General features: G+C 40.7%; 1 long non-coding RNA gene across 1 annotated transcript in view; it reads left to right on the top strand.

Moving 5' to 3' along the window:
• LOC103554378 (uncharacterized) overlaps nt 1–17,179 on the top strand; it is a 241,058-nt gene extending 223,879 nt beyond the window's left edge. The window contains exons 5-6 of the long non-coding RNA XR_011525566.1: nt 16,814–16,898; nt 17,025–17,179. This is a non-coding gene — a long non-coding RNA (uncharacterized lncRNA). The remainder of the gene's footprint in view (nt 1–16,813; nt 16,899–17,024) is intronic.
• The last annotated feature ends 1,564 nt before the right edge of the window (nt 17,180–18,743 follow it).

Here is an 18,743-nt window from a genome sequence, read left to right as displayed (position 1 = left end):
TTTGTGGCCAAGAGTTTGAGTGAATTGCCTTTGTCACCTCTACAGTGCTTTGTAGTTAGTACTTAATGACATTTGTTGAACGTGGCCCACCTGACTGAATGATTAGTACTCACTGCATGCCACAGTTCTACCAACACTCAGAGGTCCCTACAGTCAATTAGGGCTCTTTGGATAATAATCCCAATAGCTAGAAATCATTGAATAACTTTCTAAGTGGCAGACTCTACATTATTACTGACGTTCACAGAAATTCTGAAAAAAGTGTATGTTATCAGCCCTTTTTACAAATGAGGAAACTGAAAATTGAGTTGTAGGTCACACATAGTAATGCACATTAGAGATGGATTTTGAACTGAAGCCTGCAAGTATGCTTCCTACCACACCACGGTGAGTACTAAAGTAAAGCCTCGTCTGTGATTGAATAAAATATTGTGTGAAAACAAGGTACAAAGAAAATCCATGTCCCAACATGGTAAAGTAAATGACCTCTGAGAACAGCTGTCCAGGTAGGCACAGCTGCCCAAGAGGCTGGCTGGGAATGTCCTCTGACAGTAGTTGCTGCCTTTCATGGGCAGCAAGCTTTCAGACCTTGAAGCTGCGAACTCTGTAAGGCCTTCCAAAATTGATTTTTTTTTTCCTATGATGGCTTTTGTACCCTTCAGCAACCCAGGCTTATTTTTTGATTGAACTAAAACCTAGTAATTTCCAGACTAAATGGACTTCACAAGTTCTAAAAGGCTGAACTATTTGAGAAATACACAGCCTACATGTGCCCACAGAGAGAATCTCCCTCTTAAGCTAACTGCACTCTACATATTGAAATGTCATTTTCACAGCAAATGCACTTCTTCCAGAAGGATTATTTTTCATAACTGGTCAACATTAGCAGAAATATAAGTTCTTGTTATTTAAAAAAAAACACATTTCTTTAGGTTTAAGTGAAATAATGTTAAAAGTAATGTTCTGTGAATGGAAATGTGAATGTCTCTAATGTCACTTGTCCCTGATGCAGTTTTTCCCAAGAATGTCATCAGAAATGTACTGTGATTCTATTGACTAGGGAAGAGAACTACCTTATGAGGCTTAGTAACCTCCTCAGAATTAATTCCACAAAGGACAGTCAATACCTCCATCTTGACTAATAACCACAGTATATGATAGTCATCTGAAGTAAACACCCTTTCTACATGGAAGGCAAATTCGAAAGCTAAATTCTGGATTTTATCTTGGTGACGTCTCATTTTGTGGTGCCATATGACCTAATTATCAAGTGTCTGTGTTGCAAAGTTTTGTTTTTAACTTATTACTTGAGGTATAACATAGGTACAGTCAGTTAGGAGTATAAATCGTCAGTGAACAACCCAATAAATATTTACATATGTATAAATCTGTGTAACCACCATCCAGATCAAGATATAGAACATTTCCGGTGGCCCCAGAAAGCTCCCTTGTGCTCTTTTTTAGTCAATAACCTCTTCAACAGTAACCATATTCTGGCTTCTATCACCACAGAAGTCTTTTGGCCTGTTTCTGAGCTTTATAACCATGTAGTCAAGAAGTATGTACCCTTTTGTTTCTGGTTTCTTTTGTTCAACATTATTTCTGTGAGATTCATCCATGTTCATTCTGTGTAGTATTCCATCATACCACATTTCCTTTTAAGAATCATAGCCAAGATGACCACAAATTCACTCCATGTGATATGCAAAGAACCTATCCGCCACTGCCAGAGGAAGATAAATTAAATAAAAGATATCCTATGATCTTATCACCTCCTACAGAGAGGGAGAGAACTGCCAACATCTATCCAGTAAAATTTTGTCTCACTTAGGCAGATAAGTCAGCCTTTTGTTGAGTCTGGGCAACTTCACTTGTCCAACAACTGCCTCTGTGATGGTTTGTAATAAACGGATATCCCTGATAAGAAGGTGGTATTGTCAGTTGACAAACATGGAAGAAAATATTGCCTGTTTGACTCATAATCAGTAAATTATATTTAGTCATTTAAGCATCATTGACAATTTCAAGAAGAGGTGGTTGCTAGGAGCAGTTCACTCAAGACAAACATTGATGTACCAAGGGTGAGTCACAGTGACGCTCAATACAGAGATGCAGGTGGAGTGCATGAGGACCATGAAGAAAGAGGCTGCACAGGTAGCACTCATCAAAGACATGAAAAAGCAGAACAAAGTGAGATGGATGAGGAGCCTTAATGGAACAAAACATGTGACTAAGAGTGATTTTATATAGAAATACAATAGTATTATGTCTGAACCCACATGATAGTTACAGGGGAGAGGAGATGAATAGAGAAATAGGAACCTAGATTGTCTCCTAACATTCGAGACTGTTTTTATGAACTTGTGGGAGGTGGATGAGGCATTCTGGGGTCAACCCAGCATAAAGTGTATGAAAGTCCAGACTTTATTAGTGCATTGTCATAGCTTGAGCTGGCCATCAAATAGTCATGATAGCTAGAAGCAGAGAGGCATTTGATGAAATGGTAAAAAAGGAGAATGTTACAGGATTCATACATCATGAAAAGAAGAGCTTGAGGAGAGAGCATAATTTTTAAACTATTTCAACTCTGCTATTCCAATTTTATCAATAAAATAAATAGTTATTCTGTCTACAACTTATTCATTCATTTATTCAAATAGCTTTTGTTGAGCTCCTACCATGTACCAGGATATGGCAAGAGACTGATAGGTAGCAATGCCTATTGTCAGTAACAGCATCCTGAATCAGCATCTTAGCTATTTTCCAAGGACATTTTATCCCACAGCTGTTTTTGCTTCCTGTACTTTCAAGTCTGTGACTATATTTACAGTTTTCTTTTTGCCTTTGACATTTGCACTTCTCATTTCGATGCTTCAGTAACTTTCCATGCCCTTTACATATCCTGCAGCTAATAACTATGCTGCTTACTTAAGAAAAAACAATGAATCTCGAGTTGGGAACTCTTTGAGAAATATGAGCCAAAAGCTTCTATATCCTGACTATGCGTTTTCTGAGCATGGTCTACAAAAGAAAAGCACCAGGATTTGCTTGATTGTGGAGGGAAGAGACAAGGAGGCATCTGCCTGATGTTGGGGTCTCTGTAGTGAAGCCCCTTCACTATCAGGGATCCCTATTATAAGAAGGGAACCTGGTTTTCTTCATTCTTTAGTTCCAGATGGTCTGAGGACCTTTTGTCTCCTATACAAGTTGCTCAGTGCCCAGGACAGGAAATTCAATAAGAGGTATAATTCTGGGGCCGAATTGGTTCATTCTGGATTGAAAAAGAAAGTCCAAGGAGGAGGAACGAAGACAAAATGGACCAAGAGGTCAAATCTGGAAGGAGAGAAAGCACCTAACTCTAGTTGAGGTTACACTATTACAACATGACTCCCGTTTGTGGAGCGCTTTCTACATGTCAGACCCTGTGCTACTCCCAGAGCATGCAGCATCTGGTTTAACTTTCTCAACAATCCCACAGGGTAGCCACAATTAGTCTTATCATATTAAAGATGAGGCAACTGAAGATCAGATACTTTCTCTAGATCACAGGGCTGGTAAGCAGCAGATCTGGGATTCAAACTCTGGCCTGAGTGAATGCAGAAGCCCTGATTTTAAGCAGGAGGCATGCTGTCCCCCATCTCTACCTCTAGGTTGAGATAAGCGAAGTGGGATTGGATGGAGTGATTTTCACTAGGAGTTGAAGATGGTTTGAGGCAGGGTATCTGCATGTCTGGAGATGGAGAATTGGAGGGACGGTTCCTCAGCTTTTATAAAAACCAGACTCACTGCAAACCTCAGAATGCCCCAGTGCATCGGGTAGATCTATACTGGAGGGCATCACTGCCAGTCAAGCCTGGATCCTTCCTTCTAAGGAACCCTGATTTTCTTATCTTTATCCCTGAACCACTCTGGGGCTAACCAAGGACCCCCACAACTGGAATTGCTCGTTAACCTTCTTAGAGCTCTCTTTCTCGTGCCGTCTCATCTGAATCTCACATGCTGCTATGAAGTGCGGAGCAGATGCAATTATTCTCTTTTCACAGGGGAGGATCCTGAGCCACAGGAAACCACAAGGATCTGGACTAGCTGGGTCCCTGCTCCCTCCCTGTTCCTTCCAGCTGGATCAGTCGTTTGGGCTTCAGTCTGTGTAACCCCAGACCGAAGAACCAGTGTTAGTTCTCGTCAGAATTTAAATTAAATTCCAAAGGGCTTCACAAGCTGTCTTTCCTCTTTTCTGGCTTTTTCTTTTCCTTTGAGGAAAATGGTCTCAGAAACTTGATGTATTCGGTCATTAGAGGCCTTCCTAGCCTAGAGCCAGCACCACAAGCTGTTCCTGGGAAGCATGGGAACAGCAACTGACACAGCCCTGCTGGAGGCTGCGGTGGCAGAGCAGCAAGAGGCTCCCTCAGTGATTCTGGAATCAGGAAGAACTGCAGAACCTTCACGACTGCCTCTCTCCATGCGAGCTGGGCTGTAATCATGTCCTGCCTCCTAGAAAGCACTGACTGTTTATCGAGTGCCCACTTTATGCCAGGCGTCATGCTGTGCACCAGGGGTCTGGAGTTAAGTGAAACTCTGCCCTTATCTTCAAGGAGCTCGCCGTTCAGATGAGGTGTGTGTGGGAAAAACTCGTTAACAATCTACCCTGAGTATGACTGAGCATGAAACCAGCCTCGTGAATGCTGCACTGCAGGATGGCTGAGGAAGAGAGAATTAGCTCTGTCTTAGATAAGGAGAACAACTCGGGGAGGCTCTTTGAGTTGGGCTTTGGGGCACGAGCAGAATTTTACAGCAGGGACATTATAAGCAAAAGTGAGAAAACATGAATAGTTTGCAAATACTAATGCCAAAGAGGGTTCCATCGTTTTAATTACTTATTTAGAGCATTATTCATTTACTTGTTTATTCAACAAATATTTGTTGGCTTGTTACCTGTGTCGGGCCCTGACTAGGCTCCGAGGATGCAGCAGTGAGCAGGACCAGCTGGCTCCCTGCCCTGCGGAGGATGAAGTCTCATTGAAGGAGACAAAAGCGAGTCAGCTACTTACACAGTTATTTCTTTGGTAGCAGTTACGATAGGTACAAGTAAAAGGGCATCTTGAAGTGCCTAAAAAGGCTTGAGCTTGTCTGTGGAGAGTGAGGATGCAGTCAGAATGGGCTTCTTCAAGAGCGATATTTAAGTTGGGATCAGGAAGATGATTAGGAGGTAGTTAAGTGAATAGGGAAAAGCATTCCTGACATAGGGAGTTGTTATGAATTGTGTTTCCCTCCCCTCCCCCAATCCATATGCAGAAGCCCTAACCCCCAGTACCTCAGAATGTGACTGTATTTGGAGATAGAGCCTTTAAAGGGGTGATTAAGTTAAAATGAGGCCATTAGGGTGGGTGCTAATCCAATTGACTGGTGTCATTATAAGAAGAGGAAATTAGGACACACAAAAGATACCAGGGGTACAGGAGCACAGAGGAAAGCCACGTGATGACATAGTGAGAAGATGGCCACTTGCAAGCCAAGTGGGGAGGCCTCAGAGGAAATCAACTCTGCCGACACCTTGATATTGGACTTATAGCCTCCAGAACGGTGAGATAATACATTCCTGTTGCTTAAGCCACCCAACGTGAGGTCTTTTGTTATGGCAGTCTAAGGAACTGACGCAGAGGTAGAGCGTGCTGAGGCCCTAGGGTTGCTGGGAGCTCTGTTTGAGCACTGGAAAGGTGGCAGGTGTGGCTGATGACACTCTTTTGCTGGATGGTGTAGTGAAGTCTGTCTCCTATCCCTGGAACTTTGGGTTCTCTCCTATAAGACAAAAGTCCTGGACTAATCCACCATCTAGGAGGTTTCTCCTGGGTCTGTGATGCTGTGAATTCAATTCATCGAGCTCTTATAATTCCAAGACCCTAAGAAAGAAAAGGGCAAGATGATTATTTGGGAATGTTTCAATGAATCTCAGAACACTTTGGAAAACATTCTTTGTTTCCTCCCTCAGCTTTATTGAGGGATAACTGACAAATAAAATTATATACATTTAAAATGTACAATGTGATGATTTGATATACATATACTTTGTGAAATGATTACTCCAGTCAGGTTAATTATCACATCCATTCATTTCACATAGTCACCTTTGTGTGTGTGTGTGTGTGGTAGGAACACTTCAGATCTACTCTTTTAGCAAATTTCAAGTATGTAATAGAGTATTATTAACTATACTCACCATGCTCAACATTAGATTCCCAGAACTTATTCATCTTATAAGCGAAGGCTTATACCCTTTGACAAGCATCTCTCCATTTCCCCGACCCCAGGCCCTGGTAACCACCATTCTACTCTCTACGCTCTGTTTCTACGATTTAGACTTTTTTTTTAGATTGCACATATAAGTGCAGTCATACAATATTTGTCTATCTCTGGTTTATTTCACTCAGCATAATGTCCTCTAGGTTCATCAATGTAGTTGCAAATGGCAGGATTTCTTTCTTTATTATGGCTGAATAACATTTCCTTGTATATATACACCATATCTTCTTTTTTCATTCATCTGTCAACAGGCACTTAAGGCTATGCCCATGTCTTGGCTACTGTGAATGCTGCAGTGAACATAGGAGTCCAGTATCTCTTTGAGATACTCATTTCATTTCCTACAGAAATATACCCAGATGTGGGACTGACTGCTGGATCAAATGATAGTTCTATTTGTAATGTTTTGATTAATACTGTTTTCCGTGAAGACTGTACCAATTTACATTCATATCAACACTGCAAAATGTTTCCTTTTTGTCCACATCCTTGCCAACTCTTATCTCTTGTCTTTTTCATAAAAGCCATCCTAACAGGTGTGAGGTGATAACTCATTGTGGCTTTGATTTGCACTTCCCTGCTGATTAGCAATGTCAAGTACCTTTTCATGTAGTTGCTATCTTCTTTGGAAGAATGTCTATTCAGTCCTTTGCCCATTTTTTAATCAGATTATTCATTTTGGGAGATTTTTTGCTATTGAGTTGTATGAGTTTGTTATATATTTTGGATATTATCCCACTACCGGATGCAGACCTTCCTCAGCTTATGATGGGGTGATGTCCCGATAAATCTACGTTAAGTTGAAAATATCTTAAATCAAAAATGCAAGGCCTGCCCCATGGCTGAGTGGTTAAGTTTGTATGCTCTGCTCTGGCAGCCCAGGGTTTTGCTTGTTCGGATCCTGGGCACAGACACGGCACTGCTCATCAGTCTGTGCTGAGGCGGCGTCCTACATGCCACAACTAGAAGGACCTGCAGCTAGAATATACACCTATGTACTGGGGGGCTTTGGGGAGAAGAAGAAGAAGAAGAAAAAAAAAAGATTGGTAACAGATGTTAGCTCAGGTGCCAGTCTTTAAAAAAAAGGTAAAGAAAATGCATTTAGTACACCTAATACACCAAACATCATAGCTTAGCCTAGCCTACCTTAAACATGCTCAGAACTTTTATTAGCCTACAGCTGAGCAAAATAGTGGACACAAAGCCTATTTTATAATAGAATGTTGAGTATCTCATGTAATTTATTGAATACTGTACTGAAAGTAAAAAATAGAATGGTTGTATGGGTACAGAATGGTTGTAAGTGTATCAGTTGTTCTCCCTTGTGATCACATGGCTGACCAGAAGCTGCAGCTGCTGCCACTGCTCAGCATCACAAGAGAGGATCGTACTGCATACTGCCCAACCCAGGTAAAAATCAAAATTCAAAACATGAAGTACAGTTTCTACTGAATGCGGATTGCTTTCACACCATTGTAAAGTTGAAAAATCCTAAGTTGAACCACCATTAGTTGAGGACCGTCTGTCAGTGTATGGTTTGCAAATATTTCCTCCCACTCCATAGGTTGCCTTTTCATTTTGTTGATGGTTTCCTTTGCTGCACAGCAGCTTCTTAGTTTGATGTAGTCCCACTTATTTTTCCTTTTGTTGCCTGTGCTTTTTGGTCTTATATCCAAAAATATCATTGCCAAGACGGATGTCAAGGAGCTTTTTCCCTATGTTTTCTTTTAAGAGTTTTTCAATTTCAGGTTTTATATTTAAATCTTTAGTGCATTTCAAATTAATTTTTGTGAGTGGTGTAAGATAGGGGTCCAATTTCATTCTTTTGCATGTGGATATCCAGTTTTCTCAACACCAGTTATTAAAGAAACTATTCTTTCCCTATTGTATGTTTTTGGCACCCTTGTCCAAGATCACTGTATGTGTGGGGTTTTTTTCTGAGCTCTCTATTCTGTTCCTTTGGTCTATGTGTCTGTTTTTATGCCAGGGCTATACTGTTTTGATTACTATACCTTTGTAATATAGTTTGAAATCAGGAAGTTGACGCCTCCAGCTTTGTTCTTCCTCAAGACTGCTTTGGCTATTAGAAGTCTTTTGTGGTTCCATAGAAATTTTAGGGTAGTTTTTTTCTATGTCTGTGAAAATATCAATGGACTTTTGATAGAGATTGAATTGAATTTTTATATTGCTTTGAGTAGTATGCACATTTTAACAATATTAGTTCTACCAGTCTATGAACATGGGCTATCTTTCTGTTTATTTATGTCTTTTTCAATTTCGTTTATCAATGTTTTAATAGTTTTCAATGTACAGGTCTTTCACCTCTTTGATGAAAGAAAATTTATTCTTACATATTTTGTGTGTTTTGATACTATTGTAATTGGGATTATTTTCTTAATTTCTCTTATAGTTCCTTGTTAGTGTATAGAAATGCAACCAATCTATGTATATTGATTTTGTATCCTGCAACTTTCCTAAATTCATTTCTTAGTTCTAACAGTTTGTTGGTGGAATCTTTAGGGTTTTCTATAAATAAGATCATGTCATTGGCAAACAAACAAGTTTACTTCTTCCTTTCCAATTTGGATAACTTTTATTTCTTTTTCTTCCCAATTGCTCTGGCTAGGACTTCCAGTACTATGTTGAACAGAAGTGGCAAGAGTGGTCATTCTTGTCTTGTTTTTTATCTTAGAGGAAAAGCTTTCAGCTTTTCACTGTTGAGTTTAATGTTAGCTGTGGGTTTGTCATATATAGCCTTTGTTATGTTGAGGTACATTTCTTCTATATCTAATTTGTGGAGAGTTTTTATCATGAAAGGTGTTGAATTTTGTCAAATGCTTTTTCTGCATCTATTGAGATAATCATAATTCTTATTCTTCATTCTCTTAATGTGATGTATCACATTTATTCACTTCTGTATGTTGAACCATCCTTGCATCCTTGAGATAAATCCAACTTATGTTGGTGTATGTTCCTTTTAATGTGCTGTTGAATTCTGTTTGTTATACCTTGTGTGTGATGCTGCCTTCTGGTCCTCTGGCTTAGTAATAACTTGGATGGCTTCTGGTATCTTGGATGTCAGTGGTCCTATAAAGTTGTTGAGCTTTTCCTCTTCAAAAACAGAAAGAAGTAAAATGAACTGAGTATAAACCATGTGCTTGGCATTGTACAAAGTGTGTTACATCCATCTTATCTTTTATAGACGAGGAGATTGAGGCCCCAAGAGTTGAAGTAACTTGCTCAAGTTTCCACATTTTCATGTAGAGGAGCAGGAACTCACATCTAGCAGCCTGTCTCTACACACCGTACTTTTAACCCCTATTGTATACTGCCTCCTATGTAATTATGTCTATGTCTGTGTCTATGTCCCAGGGATGTTGTGAGGACCAAATGCAATACTGCATGCATTTGTTGGTGCACAAAGGAGGCATATATTATATTATTATTGAATAAAAGAACAAATATTGACCCTAATTTGCAAGGCTCTTCTATCATGCTTAATGCCTATGTTCTAGCACAGAATAGTCAAACAGTGACAGATATGGATGCATTGACACTCCCGTGTCTAAGAAGGATGGAAGAATGTGTAGTGCTGAATTCTGAGAGACTTAGTGGGGACAGATCTTGAGGACCTCATCGGGAGCTAGCTACTTAGGAAGACCAGCAGGAGCGGCTCCTGACTCCAGACACCTTCAGGAGGTCATTTCCTGGTCTTACCCAGATCCTGTAGGCACAGATCCCGCCTCTGTCACCACAGCCTGGTTTCCTAATTTGTGCTTGGCTTAGGCAGCCTGCTCAGGTACCCTTCCAAACTCTCGATGACCTTCCCACCCTATTTAAATAACTCTGCTATGGTGGGAGAGACAGGTGGAATTAAACTATTCTCCAATGATAGCAAATAAATTGGCAAGGTATCCAGGGAGGGAAAGTGGGCAACTCAAATAGTGGTGCAAGAGATACAGTTCACTGTATACTCTTTTCAATCTTTTGGCTTTATATCTGGTGAATGTATTATTTATTCCTACAAAATGAAATTCAAAACTAATGCATAAGTAAACAAATACATAAATCACATTCCCTAGGTGATCCTGCCACACAGCCAGGTTTGAGAATCTCTGCATTACCTCATCCCAAGGAAGGAAAGTAAACACAAATTGCTTAGCCCATTTATCAATCTTCTAGTGTAGACATTTGCCTTGTATCCCCTGTGCTTAGTACGGGGCCTGGGAGGAGGGCACTCCATAAATATCTGTTGAATATAAATCAGTTTTCATCTGCCCTCTACAACAGACTGAGGTGAGCATGGTCTGTTGAGTTCTGTGTGTATCTTTACATGCCACCTCAGTGCTAAGAGACACATCATCATGTCCCACGTGAAAAACTCCAATTTCCAAGCATCTAGCACTAGAGTGCATTTCATTGTGGCTAGCCCTAGGGAACAATGGGGCTCCTTCTCTGATCCTGCTCTTTCAAAATTATGAAGTGCGGTCTTCCCAGGTAGATTTGGAAAGGGCCTGGGCCAAATGTCAGAGCTATGTGTATCCAGGGAGTAGTTGGGGTTTAGGGAAGTCCTTATGGGGAAGGGCACATCTCGATCAGGTCTACGAGAATGATTAATATTTTAGTGAACGGTGCTCTGATGGGAAAGGCGGACTTGGGGATTACGACACTCCAGGTGAGGTATAGGGAGGGGAAAGCGTAGCACGGGAAAAAGCTTCAAGTGGGAAAGTATACGGGTGTTTGGGGGAAGTAGAGAGAAGCTAGTTATGGAAAAGGAGAACCAGGAGATGTAGGCTGGAGATAAGGGCGGGACCAGGTTGTAGGAGGCTTGAAGTAAACATTGCAAAAGTGCTCGACATGATGTACACACACAGCAAATTATAATTATTATATTATTGTAGTTATTGGAGACCTGGTTGGGGAAATGATGCAGAACATGGCCTTGTGGCTAAATTGGGCTGCTATTTTAAGCAAGAAATATACCCCAAAGCTTGCAGCAGATGCAGAACAGTACATGTGAAACCATGCTCTCCAAAAAAAGAATGAGTTCCCAGGACAGATTCAGCCAGGTTTTGATGTTGAACCTGCTGAGAATAATGAAGAGAGAGGTAGTGAGTGGGAAGAATAAGAAGATAATCATTCTTTAAAGAAAGAAATATAGAAGCAGAGAAAATACTGTTTTCTCCTCTCAATGTAACAAGGAAAGAAAGGCTGAGATGGGTGATGATAAAAGGTGGCCCAAGAATGAACTGGGAAATGCAAGTGACAGAAATCAATTCCCTGACAATTGTATATCCATTCTGGGCTCAGAAGCAGAGCGCAGAGCCAACATAGACTTTTGTTCCATATTCTCAGCTCAGTGAATTTGTCTCCCTTTCCCTAATGCGCTTCTCCCTGAGCCATTGTTGAAAAGTATGGGGCATGCTCTTTCGTCGAGATCTGAAACCTGCCAGCCAGCCCGAGTATGAACCATGCCTCCCTCACAATGGTGAGGAACCCAAGACAACATGAAGGATTCCAAATTAATGGAAAATAGAGCCAAATAAAGCACTCTATATGTAAGCCCTATTTGCCCACAAATGTTTCAAGGAAAGAAGGAGGAAAGAAATTGTGCAAAATCATCTTCTTTCAGAAAGCCGGTTTCATTCCTCCAGGACAGAAAAGGAACCTAGAAGTATGGATCACACTTAGAAATCCCAGCCCCAAACTGGATTTAGTTATTTGTTTTGCAGACTAATAAGGCTTAAAAGGTGGGAGTAACCTTTTGATGCAAGCTGATGCAAAATGTCCCCTGCCCAATCAGTCTCTGGTCTTATAAATCAAGGCACGTTCCTTAACAGGATTTTTTTTTTCCTCTCTCTCTCATTTTTAAAGTTCAAATTCCTATTAACAGTTCTTTGCATGGGAGATGGGGATGAATTTAGAAAAGATGTTCTTCAGGGACTAGATAGAGCCCATACTCTTTCCCTGTGTGGCTGAGTGAAATTTCTCCTTAGGCCAACACATAACTAGCTGACTCCAACTTGGTCTGTAGGGGGTTACAATGTAAATTTGCATGGGAAAAGGTCTAGGGGCACAATTAGGGATGAAGAGAGTCCATTTACTACTGTAGCTAAACAATCAGCCTCAGCAAGTCAGCACAAGGTTGAGGTGAGTAAGGTACCTAAGGCCAAAATTTAAGGAGGTGCTCTCTCAGGGTTGTTTATATGCAGTCTGTCCCAGAAGTGAGTGCCTCCCTAAATTTTGGTCCCCAGGAGCCTCACTCTACTCCCTGTCCAGAGTTTCAGTGTTCCATTCACAAACACCCAGACTGCTTTGACATTTTATGCAACCTGATCACCATTTATCCAGGAAATGTATTCCTAAATATTATTCACAAATATTGAGAAGCTTCATCTGTTTCCTAGGATAGGATCTTCCCCTGGAAATAGCCCTCACCTGTTGACTTTATATTTTTCTTATTGATTCATGCAGAGAACCTTAAATGAACTGCCAGAAGTTGACATTGAATGGATTGATAAAAGAAGAATAATCTTGGGATGTTAATGATAACCTCCTAAATTTACCTGTCTTACAAGTGTGTTTTTATGTTTTGATTTTCTGTACGTCGAGACCACCTGTGATAAATCTGGATTCCTGCAATTCACTGCCCCACAGACCAACCAAGAGGCTAAACAAAATGAGTGACCATCACTCGTCTTTACTGCCCACCCATCCTGCATACACTCTAGGTCAAGGCTATACGCTGCATTAAAATGTCTTACAGTACCCAAAAGATCCTGGACTCTCTGGGTCAAATTAATTGGGACCCTACTGCTAACCACCTGGAAAATTTGATTCTCTTATTCCAGGGTTCTTAATTTAGCACCTTGCCAAACAAGGGCATTTCTACCAATCTGGATAACAGTATTCAAATCTTTTGGTTTTAACCTTTCAGTAAGTCATGAGGTCATTTTTGGCCAGTACAAGCCTGAATCCAAGACAATTTTAAGACCGTGTCCAACAGAGGACATCTTTAAGTCACTTCATCCTAAGTTCTGAGTAAAGTTCTGCTAGCTATGTAAGTCTTTGCTGAATGCTGTGGCAATATGATAATTGAATATCGAAGAGGGATGTTACTTTTCACCTGGGTGGCTCTATCAAAACTTTCCTTTGTGACTTTTTCCATTGCTTTTATGCTTAGAATTTCCTTCCCTGTTTACCGTTATAAAACAAAATTCTACTGAGCATATTCTAAAGATCTTATTGGTTTTATTCAATGATTCATGAATTGAGCAGCATCCAATCTAGCAGATAGAAAGGAGCTCCAAGGAGCTGTGCAAAATGGAAGACATTTAGAGGCAGAAGGGAGCAGGAACAAGGAAGTTATACTAGCCAAAAAAGTGGGTTGGTTATTGTAAGGTTACTTTCTTTTGGGGAATGGCAGGGGTCTATCAGGCAGATTACCATAGCTACTGCTGATCAGGCAATTTCTGGTTAACTGGTTTAAGATTCTATTTCTGGGAGAGTGGAAACCGTAGTTAAGTTCAGTCTTGGTTTCGCGATGTGGGGCTTAGCATAAGTGACTCCGTTTGAGCCTGTTGTCTTGCTTTTAACAATTTCTCTCTTTTGATGAGACTCTCAGCCTAGCTGAGAGATGAGGTCAAAAGTTTAAGGCATTAGCACTACTCTCAGCTACTGCTCTGGAGTTCTCGCTGTTTTTGTTCAATCTCTGTGTGGTATTCACAGGCCACTAGATCAGGTTCACATGCTGTAAGCCAGTCATTGTCTGCGTTCCTTCTCTGATGTTCTAGTCTTAGGGAGATCATTTGCTCACTGGTTCCTATGTTCCAGATTTAGAGCTGTTTGTCTTTGGAGTGTTTTTCCTTCCCTCTAGGTACATAGTTTCATTTAGCTTAGGGGAGAAGGCCTAAAAAAAAGTTCCTATTAGGTTCTGAATATCAGTTTCCAATCTGGCCAACTTCTGACCATAGAGCTACTTAAAAAAAAAAAATTTTCAAATATCTTATCAGATTTCAGCTGGGACAAACAATAAATACTCCTGACAGTATTGAACAACCCCTTGGATGCAAGAGTCATCCCCAAAGAGTGTGCAAAGGATATTACCCTCCCAGGACCCAGGGCCACTCCAAAGATAGCCCAAAGAAAAAAAGGCTTAGAAAACGCCCCTGAGAGCTGGCAACAGTCAGTAGGACCCTTGCTGCAAAAGGAGTGCAACCCACATTTCTGCCGAGGCATAGTTTTGGGCTCCCAACCTGATGGTTGAGCTGCCTGCATATGCAAGCACCAACAACCTGTGTTTCCCAGGCAGGCAGAAAGCCAAGCCAAGTTCTCAAGACACAAAATGAGATGAACAAGAAGGAACTAGCTCTCCCAGGGAGAGAAAGGATCCACAACCAATGGGTACCCCCAAACCAAATTCATTCATAAGAGTCTGAATTTGGAAAGGAAGGGACAAGCTGAAACTTTATCTTCCTTTCTTGACCAGGCACTACAGAGAGCCGGGAGAGCCGACTCTGATAAGAATTCTCATCCTTCACTGGCCTGTGCCAGGTTTTACAGGATCCAGTCTTTAGGTTCCCAAGAGAGTCGGTTTTAAAGTAAAGTGTAACCCTCCTATCTACCAGAATTTGGCAAGATTTTCTATTAATTTTAATTTAGTCTTCCCTTGGTTGTTTAAGAGAATAACTGGTAGCAGTTTACCAGAGAATCCTGGGAGTCCCCTCAATTGGGACAGGGCCCGTATGGGGGCCCTCCCTCCGGGGTAGATATGGGGGTGGCTGTAAGGCCACTAACTTGGTGGACCTTTGTTTATGGACTTGTGTTCTCTTCAGAGTGGAAAGGCAGTTGAGAGAGAGGATTAATAGACTCTGAGTGCTCAAGAAAAGGAGGAGAGAGAAGAGCAGTAGGAATCACGTCAGGCTTGTAGTCTTTTGCTTTAGGTACCTCTTGTGTCTTTAATTTTCATTAGCCTTTTGCAATGAATTTTTCAATGAAGCTGCTGTGGAATCTTGAACGCTTTTGGAGCCTCCTGAAAGCCAATTAAAATAGGTGTCCCATTCTGTTTGTGTGGTTTGGGAGCCCTTGCTTTCAAGTGCTCTTCTTAAAGAAACAATCTTGTCTAATTGGAACATTCCCCATAATGGCCACTGTAATCCTAGGTCTTAGTAAGATTTTGCCATTTTTGTAGATATCTACAGCTTCTGGGGCCACAGTTCTTAATATAAAATAAGCAGGTGTGCTGGAAGGTGGTGCGATCAATTCTTTGAAACTTGAGGGTATCATTTCTTTAGCTAAACCTTGGGTCTCGGAGCCAAATTAATACCTAAGCAGTATTAAATACAAACAGATAGGGACAAACCACCAATGGCTACTAAGTCTCTATGGTATTGGTATTTTTGTGGAAGAAGAATAAAACAACAGGGCAGCAGCTGATAGAGCTGGGACTAGGGGAACCCCAAAATAGTCAATGGGAATTCCCTGGAAAAGTGCAGCAGGCTAATTTGAGGACAGCAGCTGAAATGAGGAGGGGTTTTCCACTCTTCGGTACTGGATGGTGCAAGGAATCCACACTGAAAAGGTCTGAGGGGGCAGGGGCAGTCCAGCCCCTGTGAATTCTCAAAACCAAAGAGCCAGAGCTCCTGCCAAGACAGGGCACCACCCTGAGGAGTATCTCCTGGGAGTAGAATCAAAACTGAGCAGGACGAAGACAATAGGGACAAAGAAAGGCAAAAGAGAGGAGGAGAACAGAGCCAGGAAGCCTCAGGAAGCAGGCTGCCCTACTTTTGAACATTACAAAACAGCAGAAGAGGGAGCTCTGAGGAGTTATAAAAGCTGTCTTGAACCATGGCTCATTCTAAAAGTTCAGGAAACCAATTTCACACAAAAATCAGCAGCAGAAAAAAGTATGGAGGTCATATCTGTAACAAGTTATTTTAAGAAAGAAGAGAATACAGCACAGAATAACATCCCTGCAGACAATGAAAGCATGCCAGAAAGATATGCTTTCAAAACAGAACAAAACTCTAGCCTACTATTTCAAAACAAACTAAAAGAGATTGAGAAAAGGATATAGAACATTAAAGAACAATGCAAATCAGAAGTAGAAAAACTCAGAAATGAGATGGCAAGACTCAGGGAAGGACCACAGGTGATATACCAAATTGTGGTTTTCATATAAATTTTTTTCTCACAGGATGATGAAGAGACATAGATATGAGGACCAGCATATAGGTACCTGTAGAACTGAAACAAAATGAGAGCTAAGGAGAACTTGTAGATTATAGTTACCAGATGCTATGACAATGTAGATACAGTAGAACTCTAATAAATACAGGAGGAGGATGTGTAGAGCATATGCGAAACTAATTGTAACATTTTCAGTAATCATATTGTCACCAAGGTTAGTATTAGCATCAATATTGTTATTCCAATACTGTCATGTGTACACTACGTGAAAAAACAAATGAGTAATTCTGGAATATTCTTATTCTGTCACCTTTGCTGAACTTAACAGCCAAGATTCTCAGCGTGGAAGAAAGGAGGTGCATATGTAACAGAGCAAAGGTGAAGGAAAAGTTCTGCAGGCTCACGTTTGAACTGTAAGTAGTAGAACGATCTCATGAGGCCCTTTAGAGATAATGACCAACCCAGGAGCAATGAGTTAGTACCCAGATTGTGGTCTCGAAGTAAAATTTCTCACTAAAAGAAACCTGGGCTTCTTGCAGAAACAGCTGATTCCAGGTCTGGAACAGGAAAGCTAAGACGGGCATGGAACATCTTGTTTCACACCCAGAGCCAGTTACCAGGAAGTTATCAAATCCTACCTGGGGATGACAAAAGGACTCAAGAACCGAATTAAAGAGGCTCCCACTGGCTAAAGGTGGGGTGAATTGTGTTTTAAAAATGATAAAAATCACAATGGGTTGAAACCCAGCAAATATGTTTAGACCCATGAGTTTATAGCATTAAAAAAATTAATCACCTTCAGAGGATGACAGGAAATCACTTCATTATCTTGAAAACCAGTAGATAAATGAAAAGGATGAAGCATTTTCCTACTTTTCCTTTATGAGTACCACAGTAATCAAAGAGTAGAAGAGGACGTGTCTCTTTATAAAATATTTCATCAAATAAACTAACAAACCATTTTTTGAGGTTTGATGGCTGACAACTTATAAGCCTCATCCTCTCACTTTTTGCCTTCTGCCCCACATCTGGGCAAGACGATAAGAAAGCCTGGGTGCTCTTTCCTTTGGCACCTATGGAAGGTTCAAACCACGCAAGCACCTGCTGTGCACCGAAACCCTCACCCCAGCCCCACTTTCTAATCACAATAAAAACCACAAGCCAGTCTCCTTTCCCTGCTCTCTCAAGACATTTTGGGACCAGCTTAGAAAGCTAGCCCTGCTCCTCCAAAAGCTCCATTATGTACGCAATAAACCTTTTCATTCCCTCTTGGATGTGTGTAGTGTTATCAGTCTCGACATCCAAACCAGTTTTGGATGGGGATCCATCTTACCTGTTTAGAATGATCTCACCATGAACAAAAATGAAAAGATAGAATATTGCCATCTGTAATTCCCAATTAAAAAATGTATCTAGGCATTCGACATCAAAGGCTGCTTACATCATAAAATGAGAGGCACACCAGACATTGTTTGCTTCCTATAGTTTTGATACAATCCGAACCCGTGTGTATGTGTCTACGTGTGTGTGTATATGTGTGTGTGTATTCAGAACAGGATAAGGCATGATTACTTGGACCTTAGAGGAAATAGATATTGGTACTGTTTTTCTGGAAAGAAATTTGACAATAAATTTTAAGATGCTTAAAAGCTGTAAACTTCTTTGTGACACTCCCTGTAGATACCAAATCTAAGGAATGAGTGGTGACATGATAAAAAATGTATAGACAAAGTTTTATGGTGTAGCAATGTAGTATCATTCGAAGTAATTAAGGGAGGATGTATAATGCCTAAATGTAAAGGAAAAGGCTGAATAACATGCAATAAATTAAAGATACTTTTGAAAAAACATAATAAGCATCAGTGCTTGAAATGTGCCATAGTGTTAAGTTTAAAAAAAAAAGCAAGAAAGACGAGTGTTTAAAATGATTTATATGTGCACAGTAAAAAACCTGGGAAAAAACACAGCAATGCAAACTGTATGACTCCCGATGAAAACAAATGTCAGAACACTGTGCTCAAATCAGCCTGTGAGAAATGAGAGCTCCTCTGCAAAGTCAGCAGGTGGCCCTCGTCACACTCTGAGGTTTTATGTTCACTGTGGACCATGTCTATAAAGCTCATTCCATGGTTCAGATGCTCTTGTAATAAGTAAGGAAAGGAGGCTTAACATTTCTTAAAAGGAATTATAATAGAGAAGGCCATCACCGTTTCAAATGATGCCAGACATCATTGTAGTCACCGTCGTCATCATCATCA

Source organism: Equus przewalskii, chromosome 13 (assembly GCF_037783145.1).
Source record: "Equus przewalskii isolate Varuska chromosome 13, EquPr2, whole genome shotgun sequence".
NCBI classification, from domain to species: domain Eukaryota; kingdom Metazoa; phylum Chordata; class Mammalia; order Perissodactyla; family Equidae; genus Equus; species Equus przewalskii.
This window is presented reverse-complemented; position numbering and strand designations above follow the sequence as displayed.